This window comes from Lytechinus pictus, chromosome 7 (assembly GCF_037042905.1).
Source record: "Lytechinus pictus isolate F3 Inbred chromosome 7, Lp3.0, whole genome shotgun sequence".
Taxonomy (NCBI): domain Eukaryota; kingdom Metazoa; phylum Echinodermata; class Echinoidea; order Temnopleuroida; family Toxopneustidae; genus Lytechinus; species Lytechinus pictus.
Window position 1 is genome coordinate 13,471,090 of NC_087251.1, and position 8,295 is coordinate 13,479,384.

The following is an 8,295-nucleotide window of genomic DNA, read 5'->3' on the forward strand; positions in this document are numbered from 1 at the left end:
ACTGAACATCCTGTGCAAGTTTCAGGTCACATGATCAAGGTCAAAGGTCATTTAGGGTCAATGAACTTTGGCCAAATTGGGGTATTTGTTGAATTACAGCCATAAATTTGAAAGTGTGTTGGTCTAGTTCATAAAACTTGGACATAATAGTAATCAAGTATCACTGAACATCCTGTGCGAGTTTCAGGTCACATGATCAAGTTCAAAGGTCATGTAAGGTCAAAGAACTTTGGCCACGTTGGGGGTATTTGTTGAATTGCCATCATATCTCTATAAGTGTATTGGTCTAGTTCATAAAACGTGGAAATAAGAGTAACCAAGTATCACTGAACATCTTGTGCGAGCTATAGTAGTTTTCAAAATCAGCACTGCTGCTATATTGAATCGCGTGATGCAGGTGAGACGGCCAGAGGCATTCCACTTGTTTTGAGAAGTGATTCCTTTGGAACTTGCACAGTTAAGATCATTATGCTGAATTAGTGATCAATTGAGATCGCAAATTTCATGAGGTAATGAATTGAAATTTAATTCATGAGTGAACAGGAATTGTTATTTTAGTGTAGCATTTAAGTTTATCATGTGGATCTTAGCAGTGTGTATAGGAGAGTCAGAGTAATATAATGGTACCTGTTGCATGCAAGGGGGCAAGATAGGGTAAAACTTTCTTTATGTTCTTTTACAAATTACAATTACATTGTAGTCATGTACCCATCCCCATCCACCCCCTCTTTCTCCTGGATGGTATTCAAAACTTAACCGCCAATTCACCAATAGTTGATGGGTCAATTTTTTGTTGTTTAATGACTAAGAAATTGACTGATTATGATGATTTATGAAATAATTCATTGAAAAAACCTGAATGTTTGATTGATAATTCATTGAAAAAAAAACCACAAATTTTTGATTGACCACATTGATTGAGTTGATTCACTTTGGTAAATTATTGATTAAATGATGATTGATGTGTAAAACTAAAGTTGACAACCAAATTTTCAGAATTTATTATTGAATTGACGGTCTGCTCAGGACTTCATTTGTGTTTTTAATAGCAACCAGTCTCGATCTCAACAGGACCTCTAGGAGGGAGGCTAAATGTTATGTTGACAAGGTGACCCATATACATGTACATGTACCATCAACTTTCTTCACCCACTTAAGTCCTACCTCACCCCTATTCTCCTGACTCACATGATCCACATGATAAAGTTAAAATGTTGCACTAAAAATTGCAATTTCGGTCACTCATGCATTGAATTTCAATTTGATAAGTTATGAAATTTGCTCAAACTACCAAACTTGATCGTGATTGATCATTAATTTATCACGACACCCTCAACTTTGCAAGTTCCAAGGGACTCGCTTCTCAAAAACTGATAGAAATTGGAAGTCTAATTCCTGCCCAGCCTAATTGTCATACCCTTTATTTAAGTGGGTAGTGGCAGTGCTCACTCAAGCATGAATAGTTTTCCAACTTTTTGGTGTCATATGAAAGTTAATTTTATTGGCTTTCCATATATCGCGGAGGTCTTCCGAACCGTCGTATCACACATACGACGGTGCAAATCCATTTAAGAGATAATCGATTTCAAAGATTACTATAATTTTTACACTTAGTTCCCCAGCCTTACAACATATTTATTGCTAGAAAAATACATGGTTGGAAAGACCAAAACAATTGCTTGACAATGGTATCCTTATTTTTACACAAAAGCAAGGATCAGAGAAAATATCGCAAAAGAGCTACATGCTTGTAATTTCGGTTTGAGCGGTTTAGACATCCCCCGTTCAAAAACGCCATAGGGATTACAACAACCCAGCAATTTATTTTATTTTCTGAGATGTGAGAGGATTTTCATGGCGATGCCATACATTTTTTAAATAAAAAGCACAAATCCTATTTGAAACGTGTACTGTAACAGAGCGATACAACGTTTTGACTGACCGCGATTTCAATGCGCGCGGTCAGTCAAAACGTCGTATCGATTTTCATGTGCAAAGTCAATGCAGTGCAGATGGCCGATACGACAGTTTGGCTGACCGCGCGCATTGAAATTGCGGTCAGTCAAAACGTCGTATCGCTCTGTTACAGTACACGTTTCAAGTAGGATTTGTGCATTTTATTTAAAAAATGTATGGCATCGCCGTGAAAATCCTCTCATATCTCAGAAAATAAAATAAATTGCTGCCTAAAAATTTAGTTATGAATAGAGTAGGACTTGTACTTTAATTTTCTGCAAAAATCTCAAAATCTATTTTTTTTTTTTTACCAAAACTGACTGATACGACGGATCGGATGACTGCCGACGATATATAGGTCTTTTCCCCCAAAGTGACATGATTTTTATTTGGCGGCCATTTCAAAAGTGTATAGTTTTGTTTTGGAGATGCACTGTATGTTGAATGTAGTGAATTTATAAATTGTACTATCATTGTATAGATGACATGATTGAAAGAGAAAAAAAAAATGAATTGCATTTTTCCCAGATTGTGTGGACTTTTTCTTTGATCTACATACAGACACACAGTACACACATTATGCTCATAAGAAGCTCAGATGCAAAACAGTACCCAAACCTAGAGTATGCAAGCCCCAAATCCAGTTTATTTTTGTTTTCTCTGTTGCAGCATGCAGCAGAAGAAAATCACAGAAATACATGCTGCAAAATTAGAACAGTGCATGGGGGGGGGGGGGGGCAACAAAAAAGGTATTTAAAAATTGACATATTTCAATTGAAAACAAAATAAAAAAATGAAAGAAAAAAAGTACAAGAAAAGAAAAACATTTTTAAAAGAAAGAAATTTTAAACAGAAAAAAGAAAAACAGAATAAGTAAAAGAACATATAAGAAAAAATAAGATATAAAGAAAAATGGGGGGATTTAAGGGAAACGAAAAGAAAAATAAAAGTAGAAAAATCTCAAGAAGCTATATTGCAAATATTTTTTCAACAGCTCTTTCGAAAATAGTCCATTTAATGACCTTTTGGGAATGTGGGGGTGTTTCTTTTTTTATATCCTTTATTTTTTATTTCCAAAGTCAAAGCCAAAGAGAAGGTTTATATATTTTAACCACTAAAAAAAACCAAAAAGTAGGAAACAGGGCAAAAGTTAGAATTGTAAAAAAAAGTGTAAGAAAAGTCCTTCCTCATGTCTGCCAAAATATTAGGAAAAAAAAATCACATTTCAATCCTATGAAATGTCCTCCCAATGTATTTACTTTTTTAAAAGTTGTTAAATAATAATTTACAAACAATCAAGAAAGAAATGATCTATTTATTTTGGCTAAAATAGAGACGAAAAAGCCCGGGGAGGGCAACATGGCAAATGTTTACCTCGTTGGTCTCGGATTGAAAGTAGCGAGCGAAATCTGACTTTTATTTATGTCCTAAAATGCCTTGTTTAGGCAATAATGTTTTATATACCACTTCTAAAGAAAGTACTAAAGAAAACAGAACGGAAGGAAATAACAACAAAGGAAGGAAAGAATAAGGGAAAATAATGAAAGAAAGAAAAGAATGGAAGAAGGAAAGAAGAATGAAGGAATGAGAGAAAGGAAGAATGAAGGGAGTAAAGACAATTTTAAGGAAAGAAAGAAAAAAGGGAATCAAGAAAAAAAGAAGGAAAGTAAGAAAACTGAACACAGAAAAGGATCAGGAAAGAAAGCTAGGAATGATTTGAAATAAAGAAAGATGGACAAAAAAAGGGCAAGCAGCAATGATAGAAGAAGGATGAAAAGAAGGATAGAATAGAAAGAAAGAAAGTAAGATAGAAAAGAATGGAAGAAGGAAAGAAGAAAGAAGGAATGAGAGAAAGAGAGATTGAAAAAAGGAGAGGAAGGGAGCAAAGAAAATTGTAAGGAAAGAAAGAAGAAAGGGAATAAAGAAAAAAGAAGGAAAGTAAGAAAAATGAACACAGAAAAGGATCAGGAAAGAAACCTAGGAAAGATTTGAAATAAAGAAAGATGGACAAAAAAGGGCAACCAGCAATGATAGAAGAAGGAAGAAAAAAGATGGATATAATTGAAAGAAAGAAATAAAGAGGAAGACAGCTCAAACTTTGTCAACCCAAGCAAGAAGATTTGCATTATCGATTTGGAAAACTTGTAATTATTCAAATCCTTTTATTATGTGAAACAAATTATGTTATGATACATGAATCCATTTTTCAAGGGGTTATTGATTCCTTGACCAAGTTTGATTATATGCTTGACAGGACGAACAGGAAGGGATTCATATCTTTCAATAGCAATGGTGTATTGAGTCAATTTTGAAGGAGCTAGATATGGCAGATCGGGTAAATGTATTAAAAAGTTGTGAGCGAGCAAAGCGAGCACGCAAATATTCCCACTTTTTTATTAAAATATCAAATTTTGTGATAGATTTTGACGTAATATTCAGAAAATGATATCATATTTTACTTTCTATATTTTCTTTTATTTCTTTTATTTCCTTTACACCTTTTTTTCTTGGTCATGATTTTTTTTTTAATTTGGGGGGGGGGGGGGGGGGGAGCATTTCCGAGCTCCCGCCCATCTGTATGGCACTGTTCAAAGGCACCATAACCTTTGAAGCACACAATGAAAGGATTTGAAAAAAAGATACACGCTCTCCCATACTTCAGTTGAAAAAAAAATTGTTTTTGCTTGAAGAAGGAATATTCACAGAGCTAAAGAGAACATATTAAAAAGAAACAACAGAACAATTCAAGCAAATAAATAGATTTGAAAATGAATTTTGACCGCATAATTTGAAAATTATGGCAAAGATATTGAAAAGGTAAAGAGGAAGTCTGCTGATTAGCAAGAAGTCCGATCATCATATTTATCATTTTATGCCATTTTGGCGCAAGCCTCCTTTTTAACCCCAGACAAAAACACTCCGTGTTCGCTCAAGCATGAACGAAACTAAATTTTTTTAATGGCTTTTGAAATATAAGACTTCAGAGCACCTATTAACACCAAAATATAACATCATAATATGAAACAAAAATTTTAGAGACTTTTCAAATCTGTCCCGTTTTTGTCTCGCCTGCATAGCAAAGCGAGACTATAGGCGCCGCTTTTCCGACGGCGGCGGCGTCAACATCAAATCTTAACCTAAGGTTAAGTTTTTGAAATGACATCATAACTTAGAAAGTATATGGACCTAGTTTGGACATAAGGTTGATCAAGTATTACTGAACATCCTGCCTGAGTTTCAGGTCACATGACCAAGGTCAAAGGTCATTTAGGGTCAATGAACTTAGACCATGTTGGGAAAATTATTTTCAAAATCTTAACCGAAGGTTAAGTTTTTGAAATGACATCATAACTTAGAAAGTATATGGACCTAGTTCATGAAACTTGGGCATAAGGTTAATCAAGTATTAGTGAACATCCTGGTCGAGTTTCAGGTCACGTGACCAAGGTCAAAGGTCATTTAGGGTCAATGAACTTTGGTCAAGTTGGGGGTATTTGTTGAATTACTATCATAACTTTGAAAATTTATGGATCTAGTCCATGAAACTTGGACATAAGGTTAATCAAGTATTAGTGAACATCCTGCCTGAGTTTCAGGTCACATGATCAAGGTCAAAGGTCATTTAGGGTCAATGAACTTTGGCCGTGTTGGGGGTATATGTTAAATTACCATCCTAGCTCTGAAAGTTTATGGATCTAGTTCATAAAACTTGGACATAAGAGTAATCAAGTATCACAGAACATCCTGTACGAGTTTCAGGTCACATGACCATGGTCAAAGGTCATTAAAGGTCAATGAACTTTGGCCGTGTTGGGGGTATTTGTTGAATTACCATCCTAACTGTGAAAGTTTATGGATCTAGTTCATAAAACTTGGGATATAAGAGTAATCAAGCATCACTGAACATCCCCTGTGAGTTTCAGGTCACAAAACCAAGTCAAAGGTCAGTTAAGGTCAATAAACTTAGGCCATGTTGGGGTAATTGTTGAAGTGCCATCATAACTTTGAAAGTTTATGGATAGAGTGAATGCAATGTGGACATGGGTGTAGTTGACAGTCTTAAGTCTCCGTTCAAATGTCATTTATGGTCAATGAACGTGGTATTATGTCATTATATGAATGATGTTTTTGTGAATGATTATTTTGTAGTAGTTTTCAAAGTTAGCACTGCTGCTATATTAAATTGCGTAATGCAGGCGAGACTGCCAGAGGCGTTCCACTTGTTTTTTATACGCACTGTATAGATGAATTATCGCAGCATCACACACACGCATATTTCTTCCCACTACAAGTTGCACTGATCACAACAAGACTGAAACAACTAGTTATGAAAACTCAATAACTTGTTCCTCACCAAATCAGTAATCTGAGAATCCATATAATTAGAAAAATTTCTTTGAGATTGTTCACTTTGATGTTAAGTTTGATCGGGGATGTGCAGGTGTGAACATTGAGAACCAACTCTATCAGCTACTGCATGCCTGCCACACAGGTGGGAGGCCTGGGCGCACCAGCTACATGTACATGTATGTACTCTTAATTTGTGTGTAGATCACAGAAAAAGGCGCAAACCGGCATGCTATTTGAATTGAGGGAAGTTATTAACTTTGTTTTTTTCTCTTTCTATTCTGGACACACTATACAGTGCGTCCCAGAAAAAAACGAAACCGAGTTTAAGCGAGGATTTATCATAACTTAATCACAAATACAATAGACAAATGACCTACGAATGTAAAGCTTAGAATCTCTTCTTTCATCTGATATTACTTAGATTATTCCCCATTCACGCATGAGTGAGCAAAAACAATTTTAAGAAAGGATACCAAAAACTCATTTGGCGGGTGGTATCTGAATTTCAAAAAGAAAATCACATGCCTAAAAAGTTCAATACCTGCTCTTTAATTTGATACCTTAATCACAAAAAATGGTGAAGAAGTAAAAAAGTTATGTTCCCTCGAAACAATGCTCGTATTTCCATAATTTCATTAAATAAACGTGTTTTCACCGGTTTCCCACAGGAGCTTACGCATGGTTTACAAAAGACTTAATGCATGGCTGATCGTCAACAAAACGGAGTGTCAAGTGAGTTTGAACGCTAGCCTGGAGAACCTCTTAATTTTTATGAAATTATTGATATTCAAGCCATATTTCAAATAACCAGAACTTTGTTATTTCTTGACCATTTTCTGTAATTGAGGTATCAAATTAAAGAGCAGATATTGAACTATTTGAAAATGTGGTTTTCTTTTTGAAACCCAGATATAGCCCGCCAAATGACTTTTTGGTATCCCCTCTTCAAATTGTTTTTGCTCACTCATGCGTGAATTAGAAATAATCTTAGTACTTTCAGATGAAAGAGGAGATTCTATTTCTGAGCTTTACAATGGTGGGTCATTTGTCCATTGTATTTGTGACTAAGTTATGATAAATCATTGATAAATCTCGGTTTCGTTTTTTGTGGGACGCACTGTATAAAGATTCAAAAGTATTCTTTTAAAAGTCTTTTAAGTTTGTATGTTGTCTTAGATATTAAAAAACAGTTTGTGTCTTTTAATTTTATCAATATTTGTTTGAAAATTATCTCATAATCCCAGCTTGAATATATGTTTTGTGTGTACCTTATTTACCAAACCACTTAACTTTGTTTAGATAAAACTGATATTAAGTCATCGTTTTACCACATTCCCTTTTTTTTGGGGGGGGGGTATTAGGGGGAGGGGATATGAATCAAGGTTATTTTTATTACTGTCTAGCAGCTGTTTTCTTTTGTGTGCAACCATCTTGTGTTTATGTGATTTGCAGTCATTTTATTAATCATTTCGTCAGCGTTCATCCGGTCCGTCATATCAGTCAATTTTGGTCAAAAAAATTGAATTTGAGATTTTTGCAGAAAATGAAAGGACAAATTCTATTTTTTTCATGACTAAATTTCGGGGCAGCAATTTTTGTTAGTTTCTAAGATACATGTATGTAGAGATTTTCATGGCGATGCCATGCAAATTGTTGATGAAATGCGCAAATCCCATAGTTAAGAAACATGCATGCAATTATATGCAAATGCGCGGTCAGTCAAACCGTCGTATCGATCAGCACTGCACTGAGTTTGCATGTGAAAAAGCAATACGTTTTGACTGATCGCGCATTGAAATCGCAGTCAGGGTTGTATCCCCTCTGGTGTTTTTGTACAGGGAAAATCTAAACCGCTCAAACCAAAATTACAAGCATGTAACTGTTTTGCGATATTTTATCTGATCCTTGGTTTTGTGTAAAAATAGATATACCAATGTCAAGCAGTTGTCTTGGTCTTTCCAACCATGTATTTTCTAGCAATGAATATGT